Source organism: Phalacrocorax aristotelis, chromosome 14 (assembly GCF_949628215.1).
Source record: "Phalacrocorax aristotelis chromosome 14, bGulAri2.1, whole genome shotgun sequence".
Classification (NCBI taxonomy): Eukaryota; Metazoa; Chordata; class Aves; order Suliformes; family Phalacrocoracidae; genus Phalacrocorax; species Phalacrocorax aristotelis.
In genome coordinates, this window is record NC_134289.1 from 17,679,590 (window position 1) to 17,694,637 (window position 15,048).

The 15,048-nt window shown below is 43.6% G+C and overlaps 1 long non-coding RNA gene across 3 annotated transcripts in view; it reads left to right on the forward strand.

The window, feature by feature from the left end:
• LOC142064450 (uncharacterized) overlaps nucleotides 1-15,028 on the forward strand; it is a 112,732-nt gene extending 97,704 nt beyond the window's left edge. For all 3 annotated transcript variants that reach the window (XR_012663108.1, XR_012663107.1, XR_012663109.1), the window contains exon 4: nucleotides 14,899-15,028. This is a non-coding gene — a long non-coding RNA (uncharacterized LOC142064450). The remainder of the gene's footprint in view (nucleotides 1-14,898) is intronic.
• The last annotated feature ends 20 nt before the right edge of the window (nucleotides 15,029-15,048 follow it).

Sequence of the window (15,048 nt, forward strand, 5' to 3'; positions counted from 1 at the left end):
ATTTTCATTTCCCTTCTCTGACCTCCCTCTTCACTCCCCAGCTTCAGGTCATAAAGGGTGAGGAAGGGTGGTGGTAACTGCTTAAGTGGTGTCATATGTTTCAGCTTAGCTAAAATTGCAGTGAAATTTTTTCCATACTGTATTAGGATCTGGCCTTTCTATCAGCTGTTCAGGAATCCCAAATTGATAATGAAAAGGTACACATTGGCAGGAGCGTTTAAACCAACACAGAGCTGCAGTAAGCTGTCAAAGGCTGGCCTGCAACTAACTCCAAGAATCTTGGGTCTTGCCTCACTGCTGGAATTGTAAAACAACCTCTTATACAGCTTTTCTGCTTCAATGATTTGAAAGAAATGACTGAAAAAATACAAATCATCTTTCAATAAAAAAGTTCTCCATTGTTTTAAATCATCCGGAAATGATGTATCCACTCTGTTCACCTTAGATTAAATATAACAAAAATTTGTTAACCCCACTGCTGTCCTGCATCATGAAACAACCATTTTATGTGCTTGGTAGGATGTTATAACATGTCAGAGGCATTTCATGAGTGGATGCAGCCACTTGCCTGAAACTGCAATTAGGGTCCGGTTGGACGAGCTCCCGTTCAGCCTGGTGTTAGCACTTCAGCGTGTATAGATGTGGACCTTCCTGAAGTTTTCTTCTAGCGGGATGAAGTGCCACCTGCAGCGCAGGGCTGGACTGGAGCAGGTACTTGAGTAGCTATCGCTCTCTGGGGTGCCTGTTCTCTGACGCTTCGTGATGGAGTCACCTAGTGCAGTAAAAGCACTCGGGTGTGTTTGAAAGCTGGGAACCTCATTTTAGTCTCTGAAACGCTCTAAAGAAAGTGATGGTTTCAATAAGCTTGTTTCAAGAGAGGCAATTGGTAGTGCTCACTTATAAAAAATGTTGCTGGGTTGCTGTAAAATAGGAGGGGGAAGAGGTTGAGAAGGAAAGTCTGCAAACTAAGCTTGCTTACACACGTTAGGATGAGCCCAGGCATGAAGCGAAAGGAAAACTCAGAGCTCTTCATTATCTAATACACCCTTAGGGCAATAATAAGCTCACTAAAGAGCCAGCAAGCCGCGCACAGGGCCTGGCGAAGAGAGAGTACACATTGTTCTCAGAATACGGCTGGTGCTGGAATCTTTCACAGCAAATTTGAACCCGTCTACAATGCAGAATATTCCTTTAATGAAAAACCAACCCCAAGGATTTGGTTTTGTCGCTTACCATTTCAAGAGCTGCTCTCAATCCAGTGTGATGCCTTCTTCTAAATAAAAGATTGTAAAGTATCATACAGTAAAGGAGGCATGATCTTACTTTTTCATATCCTCGTATATCTGCTGAGGTTATGCAGAGACCCTCCTTTTTGGACCTGAAAAATACCAAATGGGGAAGTTCACCTCTCTCAGCTTTAGTGTGTTGTAGCTTTTCAGCCCTTCTGTGGTGCTCAGTGACCACACCACGTCGTGTGCTTCATTTCAAAGTAGTCATTTTTATACTGAAAATTTAAGTGCAGAATATATTTGTGTAAAGGCTAAATGTTTTTCCTGGGGCAGGGGGGTGGGGAATGTGGGAGAGCACATAACACAGACCTCCAGTGTCTCCCACTGATGTTCTGTACAGTTGCTCTAGTTTGGATTTCTATAAGGAAGGGGGCATAAAAGTTAAGGTGTCTTTTCTGAGGTCGTAAGGTAGATAGGGGTAGGATTCATGCTGTGGTTCAGCCTGCATACATTAAATTGGTCGATGGACATTAGTCTGCTTAGGATAGTGAAGCAGATCTCTCTAAAAAAGTAGGGGACTCAAATATCTCTTCTTATTTGTATTCCTAACATTTGTAGAGTCCAAGGTGATTCTTCATGTAAGCAATTTGACCTAAAATAAATTCACTCTCTTCCCCCTTCCCAATAAATTAAATGCTATTGCCAGTAGTTTAACCTCTGAGGTGGCCCTTGCTGAATGAGCGTGGTTCCCCTGTTTGATGCAAATAGCAGCAGTGAAGAGAAAGAAATGTATGTGAGCCTGGCAAATGCAGTGGAGGGAAAGAGAATTTTCACCCCTTCTGTGGAGCAACCTCTGCTGTCAGCAAGCGAAGCCAAGTTACGATCCTTCGGCTCGTTGAGAGCTGCTAGAGGATTTTTTACCTTCTGTCTGTCTGAAATCTAATTTTCTGGAGTGTTTGCAGTAGAGCAGCGAGTGGTGGCAATCCCACCCTTTTCGCTGTTTTGAAGTTTGTGTTTTACGCAGGTAATGTCAGGATACCAATTCATTCTGATACGTTTGCGAAGTGCTGTTGAGGCATCGGTGCTCAGCATCTTTATGTGACATGATTCTCATTTTACAGTTGGGGTTCAGGAGGTGTGTAACCGCATCAAGTTAGAAGTGGAATAAAGGACTGAACTCAGTCTTACTCTCAAATTCCCTAGCTTTTGGGATGATGGCTAGCTCCCTCCCAGAGGGTACTGGGAGAGCTCTTACTGTCTCAGAGGTGATCTATTTCTCATGCTTGTCGACCAGTGCGCAATGGGGAAGTTGAAGACATCAATATCCCACCCTGTCTCATCTCTCATGTTAATGGTGCTCTTCCTTCTGCCCCTTCTGTAACTGTGCAAAGAGAGAAGGAAGCCAAAAAGGGCACCGAAATTTCCCTGGCAGTTCCCAGTGTTGGTCTTCTGAATGTGGAGCCCTCGCTTGTGGCTCAGCTGTGGAGTCCTCTCTGAATGCTCTGGAAAATCAGTGTCGGGATGAGAGGACGAAATTGCGTTCTCAGTTTACACGTGCAGGAATAAGTTAGAAAACAGTCACGCTGTCTTAAGGCTGGAGGAGCTGAATTGAGGGTAGCATATGGCTTGATAACCCTTACACATGCCTCTCGGCCCTGCTTGAGTAGAGCTATCTGTCGGCACTGCTGTCAAGGGACTGCCCCACGGAGCAGAGGGACAGCAGGAGCTGAAACCAAGAGCCGCACTGGTGGGTTTCCTGGAGCTGGAATGACCAATGGATTTGTCAAACTGGCATCGCTGTGTGGCCGAGGAGGAGAAGGATGTGCAGGTCTGCTCTCCTGGCCAGGGTTGGGGGATACTGGTGAATTTGCGCACTTGCCCGTGCCCCGCCTCTGCTGAGAGGGGAGTCAGGCAGCAAAGCCAGACCCTGGCAAGCGCAGAGGAGGCTGGGTTGCATCCAGCGGCAGGCAAGCTGACTCATGAGGCTGCCTGGTTGTGTCAGATAAATTGGTTGGGAAAATACAGGCCGGCAAAGGGGAATACGGGCAAAAATAAGCATAAAACCACTGGGATGGGATTCTTGCTACAGGTACCAGGATGTCAGCAGGTCCTCTGAATGCGCTTTCCATTAACGCTTGCAGTCACAGATGCTCTGCATGCCACTTAGCGCTTCACAAAGTCAAAGCGTTTCAAATTATTGCAGAAACACTAACCCAGATTCATAATGAAGACTGAATTTTACAATTCAAGTAGAAGCTTCTTTTCTTTGTCGTGTAAGAAAACAGAGCATTTCTTCTAAAAAGCTGTAATCTTTATATTCCAGCTACCAAATTAATTATATGAGTTAAGTAGACCAAAGAATTACAGTTAAGATTCATTTGTATATTTAACTTTAAAATTAATGTCTAAAATTTTGAAAGATGTTTATCATGGTGTACTTTTTAGTAACATCATTATAGGTCTTCAAAGTTGCTGTCTGGGTAAAAATTATTGAAATCTTGTGTTTTAGCTACAGTGAAGAAGATAAGAAAATCCAGAGTTTAGATATCCAGACTGCCTTTGCTCTCCCCTTTGCAGCAACTTTCAGTAGAAAAAGAAGAAAAAATCTTGTTTAGAAGTATAGCGTTAATCTAATCTGGGGCTGCTAAAAAGCATTAATTAATTATTTAGTTGTAGTGTCACTGTAAAGTTGAGTTTGAATTACTTGAATGCTCTAAATGTGGTTGTTTCCCATCACATCTGTGCACAAGATTTTAGCATTAAGTGATCTGAAAACTATAAAGTATCATTACCTCACTGAGATCAATTAGCACATCGGTACTTGAGATTTCAGCATTAACGATGACATTTCAGCATTTATGATGTTTTATTTTGGGTATTCTGTAATCTAGGTAATCTACACTGTCAGCTAGCTAGCACCTCTTTTGTCTCTGTATGGGAAACAGTTTTCAGTAGTCAGGGCAGAAAGCACTGTAAGAATGTAGTTGAAGCAACTTTCCTGCCTAATGCAGTCCTTGCCTTCTTTTGCTCCTAAGTGTTTCTCTCTGGACAAAGGGAAGGGATGAATGCAGTTAGACAGTACTGTAAGCGTATTAGATTTTCACAACCAAACCAGCAGTGGCTTTAGTCAGGATATGGATGAAATAATGCTGTGCTGTGTCCGGAATATTGCAAGACGTGGTGAATTTTTGACTTGCAGACTCTATGAACCCGCCTCTATCAGCATTAAATGCATAAGCTATAAGCATGCTAGTGTATTTCTGCTGAAACTTGTCTTTGAAGGTGAGCCATTAAGCCTTTTATATATACACCCTGCTTCTTTTGATTATTGAAGAACCTATGCTTTTTAAAAGTAGACAAGCTAGACCTAATGTCTCAGGCAAATTCTGTCTTCAGGCGCTATGTATCTGCCTCCTTAAGCAATGTGAGCTGTCATTTTCTCCTACTCCCCTGCTTCCCTGTGCACTCCTCCCTTTATCTCTTCCTCCTACTCTCAGCTTTGCATTTTGTTTCATGCTGTCTCCTATTCCTGGAACAGTCTCCTGGTCTCTGCTGCCAAATCCTCCCTCCCTCTCCCTGCTCTTGTGAACCTGTTTCTTCCAGCAGTCATTCCCAAGTTGTTTACTTGACTAATTGTCTCTCTGTATGCTTTCCGTCCTATATCTGTCATTCTGGATCATGTTTCTTAATGTCAGATAGTACTGTATGGCAGGGTAAAGGAGTGTATTTGCCACTATTTTGTTGAGCATTGTTTGCATTAGCTCTTTATACAATGATCAGTAATAAATTCCCCTTCCCAGTTTGAATGCAGAATTTTTCATAGTTCACTATTTTCTGTATGCTATTAAAGAGCAGCCATGTTTTATCTTAAGGTAATTGCTATGCCATGGAAAATGAGTGTCTGTATTACAGCAAGTACCATTAGCTCGCCTGTCTGTATAGGCAAAGTTCAGCTGTGTTTATGAACTTGCATGAAATGGTGGGAGAAAATGCAGGGCTCTGGACAAATCTGGTGGTGCTCGGTAATATTACTGTCATTGCACAGCTCCACTCCTGTGGTAAATGTGGTGCTGTGGCTGTTGTTTTGGGACCATGGGCATGCATGGAGGTGTGCCTGCATACTGTTTATAAAGCATTTTCGTGTCCTTGTTTGTGGAGCAAGTCTTACCACAAAAACATTGCAGAAAAGCAGAAGACCCACCACGTTAGTAAAACTCTGTGGTGGTAAGTGGTTATGTTGTATGCAAGTGGGGGATCAAGTCATTGGGTTTTCTGCAGCGCGTTTTATAGGTTGAACACCTTCTACCATGCTAGACCAGGAGAAGTGGGTTACCTTTCCTACTGAACACCTCACTGTACAGGCGGATGCACATTTCCACCTGGAGAGAACTTCTCTTTTCTGGCAACTCTGTTCTTTCCATTCCAACTGAGAAAAGAAAATCTGATCATTGATTTTTATTTTTTTTTTTTTTTTTTAAAGTTGCTGGGATTTTCTGGTTTCTATTTAATTAATTGAAGTGAGGTGAAGATTTATTAAGAAAGAAAAAGAAACCCTGAAAACATTCATGTTGCTTTAGAGTAAGTTTCATAATAAACAGTGTTCTGAACACTTCTATTTTCTTAAGGGTCACTAATAATAATATCTGACCTCGTATGTTGCTGCTATGTGTGAAACAAATAGCTTCATAATTGTTTAATCCTATAGATACTTACAAAAGCTTGCAAAATGGCACACAAGACTAACCCCCTTAATTTTTTACATGAAGGTTAGCCATGCATTTTTCCATTATCAGAAACTAAAAGTGGACTTCAAAACTTAATCTCTTCATGGAAAGAACCATTTCTTACTTCAAAACATAAATAGTTTCCATGTTAATAATGAAAAATTAATCAGATTTTCAGTAGTTGAATGCATTTTATTGGGAATTTTACTACCTGTAGATTTTGGAAAACAGTCTCCAAGATAGCTGCTTTAGTCTTCAAAACCCATAATTGGGCACTTTGCAGTTTTTCATACCAGTTCTTTTTGTCTTCAGCTGCAGTCCGTAATGGAAGGATGTTTTGTTCAAAATTCTTGCACTTTCCTGCCAAAACTTCAGTTGTGTCAGAGGGTAGGTTTGATTGCAAATATGGCAGATTTTGTCCCTGAGTTTGTCTATACCCTTAATTAGGCTGTTAATGAGGTCCTGGACTTACTCTGCATAAAGGAATATTTTAAAGATGCAGCTTCATAGTAGAAAAAAATTCTATTCGTAATCAGTTGACTAATTAAAAATGTAAGAATGTAGTGCCCACTTTAGCAATTAAGTCTATAAAACGGGAGGAAGGTGAAGAACTATGATGTGTAATTACAGTATAGTTTGAAGTGAATTATCTCTGTGTTCATTGTCTAAAAACAAGGGGGAACTGAAGGTACAATGTTGAAATTCTTGTTTAAAAATGTAGTGAACATGACAGTGTAAACTGTGGCGGGGAAATAAGTGTGCATTGGCTGTGTTGCTCCGATTTTGTAACAACTACAAACACAGACGGTTTGAGAGAAAATTAAATAATTCCACCCACATTAAAACAGGGGAAGTCTAACAATAGCCACAACCCTTTATCACCTTGTTTCTCTAGCAGACTCGCTTCTGCTCTCAGTTACACATCCTTCATGCATTGAAACTGACTAGCGTGTGACCCTGCTGCAGAGTCCATCAAGGCGATAAGGACCCCAGTAGGCTGCAGTAGCCCTGACCCACCATGCACAGGGTCTCCATCCTCCTCCTCCTGTGACACAGGCAGCACCTTCAGCAACAGTACCCAATCAAGACAGAGGCGGTCAGTGACGGCCACCAAGTTCAACCTAGAATCCAGTGACCACCAGATGAGTGCATAGTCATCAAGCAGGTCCAAAGTCAGGTCAGCAAGGCAGAGCATACCTGTAATGTAGTCCAGGTCACGGCTGAACCTGAGCTCAGGTACAGCTCGCAGGTCAGAAGGCAGAGACTGGGCAGTGCAGTCAGAGGCTGTCGGCGTATGACCAGCACCTGGCAGTAGATTGGAAAAGAAGATCGGCTCCTGTGTGTTACCTGACAGGAGGAAGCAACTGAATATAGATCAGCCTCTTGCTAACTGAGGTCAGATTTTTAAAGTGTAGCTCAAAGGAAGAATGGTTAGGCTGCTTTCATAGCAATTGCAGATAGACTCTCACAACATACATTTCTATATTAAGACACTTCAACTCTGACTGACACTGGGTTGTCTTGGTTTTGCCACAGTTTGACTGTATTTCCCCACTTGATTAAAATACTTAAGAGAAGACAGCACAGAAGACGTTTTTCTTTCTGCAGCAGGATCGTTCATCTGAATTGTGATAAGCAGGGTGCGTGAGGGAATGGAAATTAGATCCTTGTCCATATCTAATGCTGAAGGAACTTCATTTATTTCCTGTTCTCGCAGCTGAGTTGAAGATGTTCTGCCATGATAGTGTACTTGTTGATTACCGATGTAAGGAGGAGGCTGATGGTGGTGCGTTCCCACGTTTTGGGTTGACCGAGATATTAACTTCCCACCTGGGTGGGATTGGAGAGCGACTTGGAGTGCCCTTATGTGGCAGGCTCTCTCACCTGCGCTAACTCTAGCTCTCTGTCCCACAGCTCCAAGTGGCTGGCTGCAGAAAGGAGCTGGTGTCTCACATTGTCACCTGCTCTGGGAAGAGAGTTAGAGTCAGAGCATGCATAGACTTATGTGTCAGGAAAGGCACAGAACAGAAGGAAGAGTAAGTCCAGAATGAAACTGTGCCGTTCTTGTGGTAGACTGATACCTGGGTGTTAGGGCTTCAGTGGCACATGAAGTAAAGAAGTAGGGATGCTCATTTGGTCATCTGTGAGGAAAGTACCTCCTTTCTCTCATATGAGCAGCTGCATTATAGAGATCCATGCATCCCCAGAGCAGTTACATCCCCCTCAGCTGGTGGAAAGCTCTGACTTCTGAGTGTGCTTCTGCCACCACAATACCTGTAGTCTTTCCTTTTCATTCCAGCAAAGGTGTGTAGCTGCCAAGCTACATATTATTTTTATTAAGTAGGTAGCATCAGCAACTGTTGAAGGCTGAAATTTTGTTTGATTGTTTTTAAACAATTCTTTTTGTTCCCAGTTTGCACATCTGGTGTTTAGGCAGGCCGATACACAAGTGGTTCAGCCCAGTGACAACTCAGCCTCACTCAGCTGCTTGCTTACTTCCCCCCCACCCCGGTGGGGTAGAGGAGAGAATCAGAGGGGTGAAAGTGAGAAAACTCATGGGTTGAGGTAAAGACAGTTGAATAGGTAAAGTAAAAGCTGTACATGCAAGCAAAGCAAAATAAGGAATTCATTCATTCCTTCCCATGGGCAGGCAGGTGTTCAGCCATCTCCAGAAAAGCAGGGCTCCATCACATGTAATGGTGAATTTGGAAGGGAAACACCATCACTCTGAATCTTCCCTGCTTCCTTCTTCTCCCAGCTTTATAAGCTGAGCATGATGTCATATGGTATGGAACATCCCTGGGGTCAGCTGTCCCAGCTGTGCCCCCCAGCCCCTCGCCGGTGGGGTGGGGTGAGAGGCAGAAAAGGCCGTGGCTCTGTGCAAGCCCTGCTCATCAATAACGAAAACATCCCTGTTATCAACACTGTTTCCAGCACAAATCCAAAACACAGCCCCATACCAGCTACTATGAAGAAAATTGACTCTGTCCCAGCCAAAACCAGCATACCTGCCCAAATTTGTCCTGTGCAGAGACAGTGAAACTTACAGGGGCTTGGGAATACCTCAGTATAAAAGTTTGAAATTCCCTTGCTTTTGAAAATCAGTCATGTCAGTTGTAATGGCCCTAAGCAGTGAGTGTAATCTGATGGGAAGAAGGCAGGGAGCTGAAAACTGATTTCGTGGAAGCTCTTATGGGGAGGACCTTTTTGTTTTCAGAGGAAAGGATTGGTTTACGTTGCTAGCAGGTAGCGCTGGGCTGTGCTTCTGTCATTGGCACAGGAAAGCCTACCCTGTTGTTTCGTTTTTTGTACTGTAAACCAGTCAGAGAACAAAGATCTGCCGCAAACTGGGTTGTCAGTGGAAGGGATATATCATGTATCCCAAGAGCAAGAATCTTGCTGGAATCATGGGATCCCTGTGCAGCCCAATGGAGCTGGCCTGGCAGCACGAGCCAGCCTTGCCAAGATCTCTGCTTTCATGGTGCCTTCAAGCTTCATTGCACTGGCACAAGGGTAAATTCAAGCCTGCGGTTGGGTTTCCACCACGCCGGGCTGAGAGGAGTTCATGCAGATCTGTTTGGCACGGACTGCGGTTTGTTGCTCTTGCAGAAGGTGTGAAGTTACATACCTGTCTGGGGATGATAATAAAAAAATAAAAATAATTATTACTTCATCGCACAGGTCTTATCTTAAATCAGACTGACATGTTTCAAGCCTGCTGGCTAGCTGGCGGCTTTCTGGCGTACCACAGGTCTGCACCGAAAGAGGCCCATCCCGGCGTGGGCACTTGCTGAACCAGAGCTCAGCGCTGGCTGGGGGCTGCAAGCCTGTCGGTCAGAGCAGCGCGGGCACCGTTAGTGTTTCTTGCCCTTTGATCCAAGTTTTGTGTTCCATGGGCAGTCTCTCACTGCAGGATTTGACTGGCAGGGGTGCTAACTGAAACATGTGCTGAGAGCCCAAAAATTAGGTTGGTTGGCAATTACATTACAGCGTGGCTGTAATTTCCACGGTATTTTTTTTATCCAGTATGTGGAATACAACCAGTGTTCATTATCCTGAGGGTCTACTAATTGTTTTGCCATGCGGGTCACTGTGCTGTGCTGACATTATTTGCCACGTTCCCCACCTTCACAAGAGAGGGGGCTGTACCTGGACGCCTGGCATACAGATACCACTGCATACAAGGGAGGGGCTTCGATGTCTCACAATCAAGGAGAGAAAGAGGAATTTTGTGTCATGATGACACCATTAAAGTGGAATGGCTTGGAAAATCAATCAGATTCCTTCTCCGATTACTGTATAACTCAATTACTGCAGTCCCTCTGGGGCCCGAGGCAACAACCATCTTGCAGGAAGTGCCAAAGACAGACCTCTGAATTAGAGCTGTTGTGGACAAAGGCAAGGTCCTACCGCTGTGCTTTCCAGAAAGAAGGGTTATATTATAAATAATAAAAGAGGCTGGGGAAATGTACTCAAGACACTTTTTTAGGGTGGTAAAACCCTCCTGGCTCAGCTAGGAAGCAGCTTGCATGACCCAAATTCTTGATAAAGGTGTCAAATGACACATATTATCTTCCATGTGCCTTGGCATGAATGTAGCAACAGCCCCAAATACATATATTCTCAGCACTGTTTTGGGGCAAGTGCTGGTTTTGAGTATTTATACTGATCCCCCACAACAGTTTCCAAGCGTTGGAAATATCTGGAGATCAGACATTAAAACCACACAATTCCGATTGCTATCTTGCTTACATATCAGATCAGTTGCCATGTGGCTTAGCAGCTGATCATTCACAAAACGGTTTGTTTCACATTAACACTGTATATCACTAGGAAACATAATGTCTAAGTTTTATAAAGCATTTGTCTTAATGCTAGTGATTTGTGAGATAGCTGACCTTGCAGCTGATGCTCACCGATCTAGTGATGCCTTTCTGACAAGAGGGGAACCTGCTGAGCCTGCGTCCTTGCACCAGTGAAATACTTCATCCTCGCTGTGCGTTCTGACCGCCACCTCCTGCAATTCACACGCAGGCAGTCCTGGCAGGAGTTTGGAGTGGACCTTAATTTATCTATAAACTTTGGGTTTTTGTGATGTTAGATTCCAAGGAGTTTGATCTCAGAAGAGGACACAGGTATTCTCTTTTCCTTTAAGAGGGAGCAGTTTTCAGTATGAGGTCTCCTCCTCTTCTCTCTTCTCCAGTGTAGATCTTTCTGGTCTTTGTGTTTTGGGTATGGATGGTTTCTGACAGCTCTCTCACCTTTTAATATAAATTTTGGTTGGTATATTTGCTTTGTTGCTGTTTTTTTCTTTTTGTTTGAACCTAAACCAGCTGATGTGGTCCCCAAAGAGCTAAATGCATACAGTGCCAGCTGGCATGCCCTCTGGCTGTGAAGCCTTGTTAAAGAGATCGGAGCTGACAGATTCTTAAGCAGCAATGTGATACAGGCCTTTTTTTTTTAATTTTGTTTTTTTGAGCTCACCCATGTAACAAATGGGGGCTTGTTTGGGAGCTTCGCTAGAGGCTTGAATGGAGTTATTGTTACCAAAACACTGCTGTGATTCAGAAGCACTCAGCAAAGGGTGTTCCTCTCTCTTGCCCCTCAGCTGGGCACTGCAGGTGTGGCAGCCTAGCTTAAACTCTGGTTTCATCCTTGTTCTGCAGAATAATCCAGTTGTCTTGTGATTTTCATCTTTAAACTGATAACCATGAAACTGAAGCTACAGCCAAATAGAGACTCAGTTCAACACTAAAAATGAAGTTGGAGAGGTGAGTGAGTGTAACCAGGGAAGAGAAGTGTTTTCCAGGTTGATGTTTTGGGGGTAAAGAGTTGTGAAAATAGTACAGTACTTTGCCAGGCTTTTGCACAGACCAGCATACTCTCAGTTTTCTTACTGTTACTGTGGTGTTTCGATTACAAATTCTGTCCCAGAAACACTTGCTCGGACATTCCTGCAGGCAACGCATGGGCTCCGGAACTTTTAAGTCCCTCTTTATGTTACTTTCTCCTGCAAAAACAACTTCTTGTCTAATACATGTTAAGATAGGGAATCTTTTAATCTGAAATAGTCTAATTATTCTATTTTATCCAATGGGATTAAAAAGCAAAAGGATGTGAGCTATTTCAGAAGACATTGACTTGTAATTCTCGGTCTTGTCTGTCCAAATCAAGTATGTAGGAATCAGAGTGGAGTGTTTTGTATGAATGAAGGCCACTTCTCGTAGCAGCTAATATGCATGGAGCTATGTATATATATTGTCTTACAGGGAATTCATAAAAAATACAGCATTTATTATATGTTTCTGTGTAACCTCTCTCTGTCCTGCTGAGTTCTGCCTCTGCTGGCACCTGCCTCTCTGCAGTTCAGTGCAACTTTGGAGCTCTAATGCCAAGTACAAGGGTAGTAACGTTGGGGCCTTCCTTACAGAGGCAGTGGGATAGGAAAGGCTCATTGTGGAGGCTGGAAGGGTTATTTTCCTGCTTGCTTCTGAAAGGTGGCACATGTTTTTGGGTACTATGCTGATAGCACTGGAAGTCCCAGTGTACCACTGGGACTGAACTTGACTAGAACTGGAATTACAAGCTGTATCCTGCACGCAGCTGAAAGAGTCATGCATTCAAAATCAGTTGTCACTTCAGTAATGAAAAAAAGGGAAAAACTATGTGAGTTCTGTTTTTTACATCTTCCCACAGCAATTTCTCCCCTCCCTCCCTTGTCCTTTTTCCAATAAAAAGTTAACAGTATGTAGAGACAAAACTGAGGGATGATGAGTTGTCTGCGTGGAATAAAATACAGCTTATTGTCACTGGCTGAGCTAGATTTCCAAAGCCCAGCTCTGTCATTGCAGACAGCCATTTGGGAATGGAGACTCCATCCATGTGGAGTCTGGGGAACAGAGTTTTTTTTCTTTTTTTTGATCTTGACGCTTCTACTGCCTTGCAGCATGACCTTCAATAAGATTTGTTGTGTCTCAGTTTCTCCAGTGGAAAATTATTTTTGTAATATACTTTACATTTACAGTCTACAGCTCTTCTGAAGACCTCATTGGGGATAAGGTTTCATTGTGCACTACACCAGACAGTTTCTGCACTGCTGAGCTTGCAGCATAGAAGTTATTTGAGATAATACTTAATGATCATTACAAGACTTTTGTAAAGAGCACTCTGACTCTTTTCCACCTGCTGTCACAAAGTTAGCAATATTATATCTTTCCATATACAATGTGCTTGGGGTTTTTTTGTCTCTGCTTCAAGCTGCACCAGCAGTTTGGAAAACAGCCTGGTGGGAGTCTTCAGAGTGGGACTTTTGGCCTCATCTGTGAACTGATATTTTCCCTGACTCAGAAGGATTTTTTTCTGTTTAGTAATACAAATTACAAAATAAGCATCTGTCTTGCAAGTAACTTCTGGTGGAGCAAAATAAGCATCTGTCTCACAAGTAGTTTATTTTCTGGTGGAGCTAATTGTTAGAACCCTGACTTTACTGTATAAAAACCTTATGCCTGGCTTAAACTCATGGACAAACTAGTCTCCTAGTAACAAATAGTAACAAAACGGCTCAAAAATGGGAGGAATGGAGAAAGGATAAAGAACTGTTTTGGTAGTACTTTTTGTTATTGTTGCTCTTGTGCCTCCCGTTGCTGTAAGCTGTGCCAGCTGAGCAGGTGGTTGGAGGGATTGTGTGTGGTGGAGCACATGTCTGCAGGACTGTGGGTGTGTGAGGAAGAAAAGTTTGGAGAGAAAAAAGTGTTTTTAACTTTCACAGAGAGCTCATTTTGGGCGCAGCTGGCTTGGTGAGCAACATGTGGCATTCTGGGTGTCCATGCACTGGGCTGGGAGGGGCAGCAGGTGCTCCCCACGAATGTGCCTGTATCCCAAGTAATGCACACCTGGGTGTTGTTGCTGTAGGTAAGTCAAACTTCTGGAAAGGGAGAGAAAACTACACAGCGATTTTATTTTATTTTTAAACCAAGGAGCGATTTAGTTACTTTCCCTGGTGTTTGTGTTTCAGATGGCTTTGTTTAGCGTTTTATCCTGGAAAAATAACAACATATGGTGAAATAGTCTGCTGTCATAAACACAAAGCAGGAGGTGAGAGAGCTTCATAACAAGAAGGTTTCATGTATTTGAGACCAACCCAAATTTATGCCGTGCTGTTGGTGATTTAAAACTGGCTTCATGCTCTTCAGTGGCATACAAGGGAAGGTGAGGAAGGTTTCAAGAGATGTTTCATCTCCAACTGCTACTGAATCAATTGGCAGCAATTAGGCGCGCAGTGTGTGGGCAGCCTGTGCCCCCCCCCCGGCTCAACGACGCCCAAGGGACAGTGCCTCCCTGGAGCTATGTTTTGAGAGCCCTGGAAGAACATGAGTCCCCAGGACAGATGGGGCGGCCTCGTAGAGGGGTGGGAACCATGGAAATGGGGAGCTGCGGGGCAAGAGAGCTGCAAGAGGGAATTTGAGGCAACCTGCTGGGTTTGGGACAGCAGTATCGGAGCATGTAGCAAGTCACTGGCAACGACTTGGATGCGTCGTCATTAGTATGAGGATGAGGACAAAACAGAGAATGACAGTTCTCTCCTCTTGTTAATTTTGAAATATAGGCTAGAATAGAAAGGGGTTCATATTTTCTGTTCAGTGGCATAAAAAGGAGTGGGGGAAGGCCAGGTACGCCAGCTCTTTTTGCTGTAGTGTGCGAGAATCTCACCTGAGGCAAATGCTGAGTCCCTGCGCACTGCCAGGACCTTTCTTCCAAAGGCCATTACAGTTGTTCTGCCAAGCTCCTGTGCAAATGGTGTGCATCACTTCCCAGGGAACAGGTCTGCCTGCTGACAGGCAAGTGATGCTGCCCACCTAGCACCTGCTGATCCTGCCATTTCATTTCAAGCCTGTTAAATACCATGAATCCATACTGAGAATTGACGTTTTCTTCTTCAATTGCAGGATGCGAAGAGAAGGTGCCATCATGTGAATGCGAAACAGCTAAATGAGAAACAGGACACCTGGGAATGCTAAGCTGAAACTGCTTGTGCATAGGATGACAGACTGATTTGCTCTTGGAGACGAAATTCAGGAAACCCTGCTCCTCCAAAA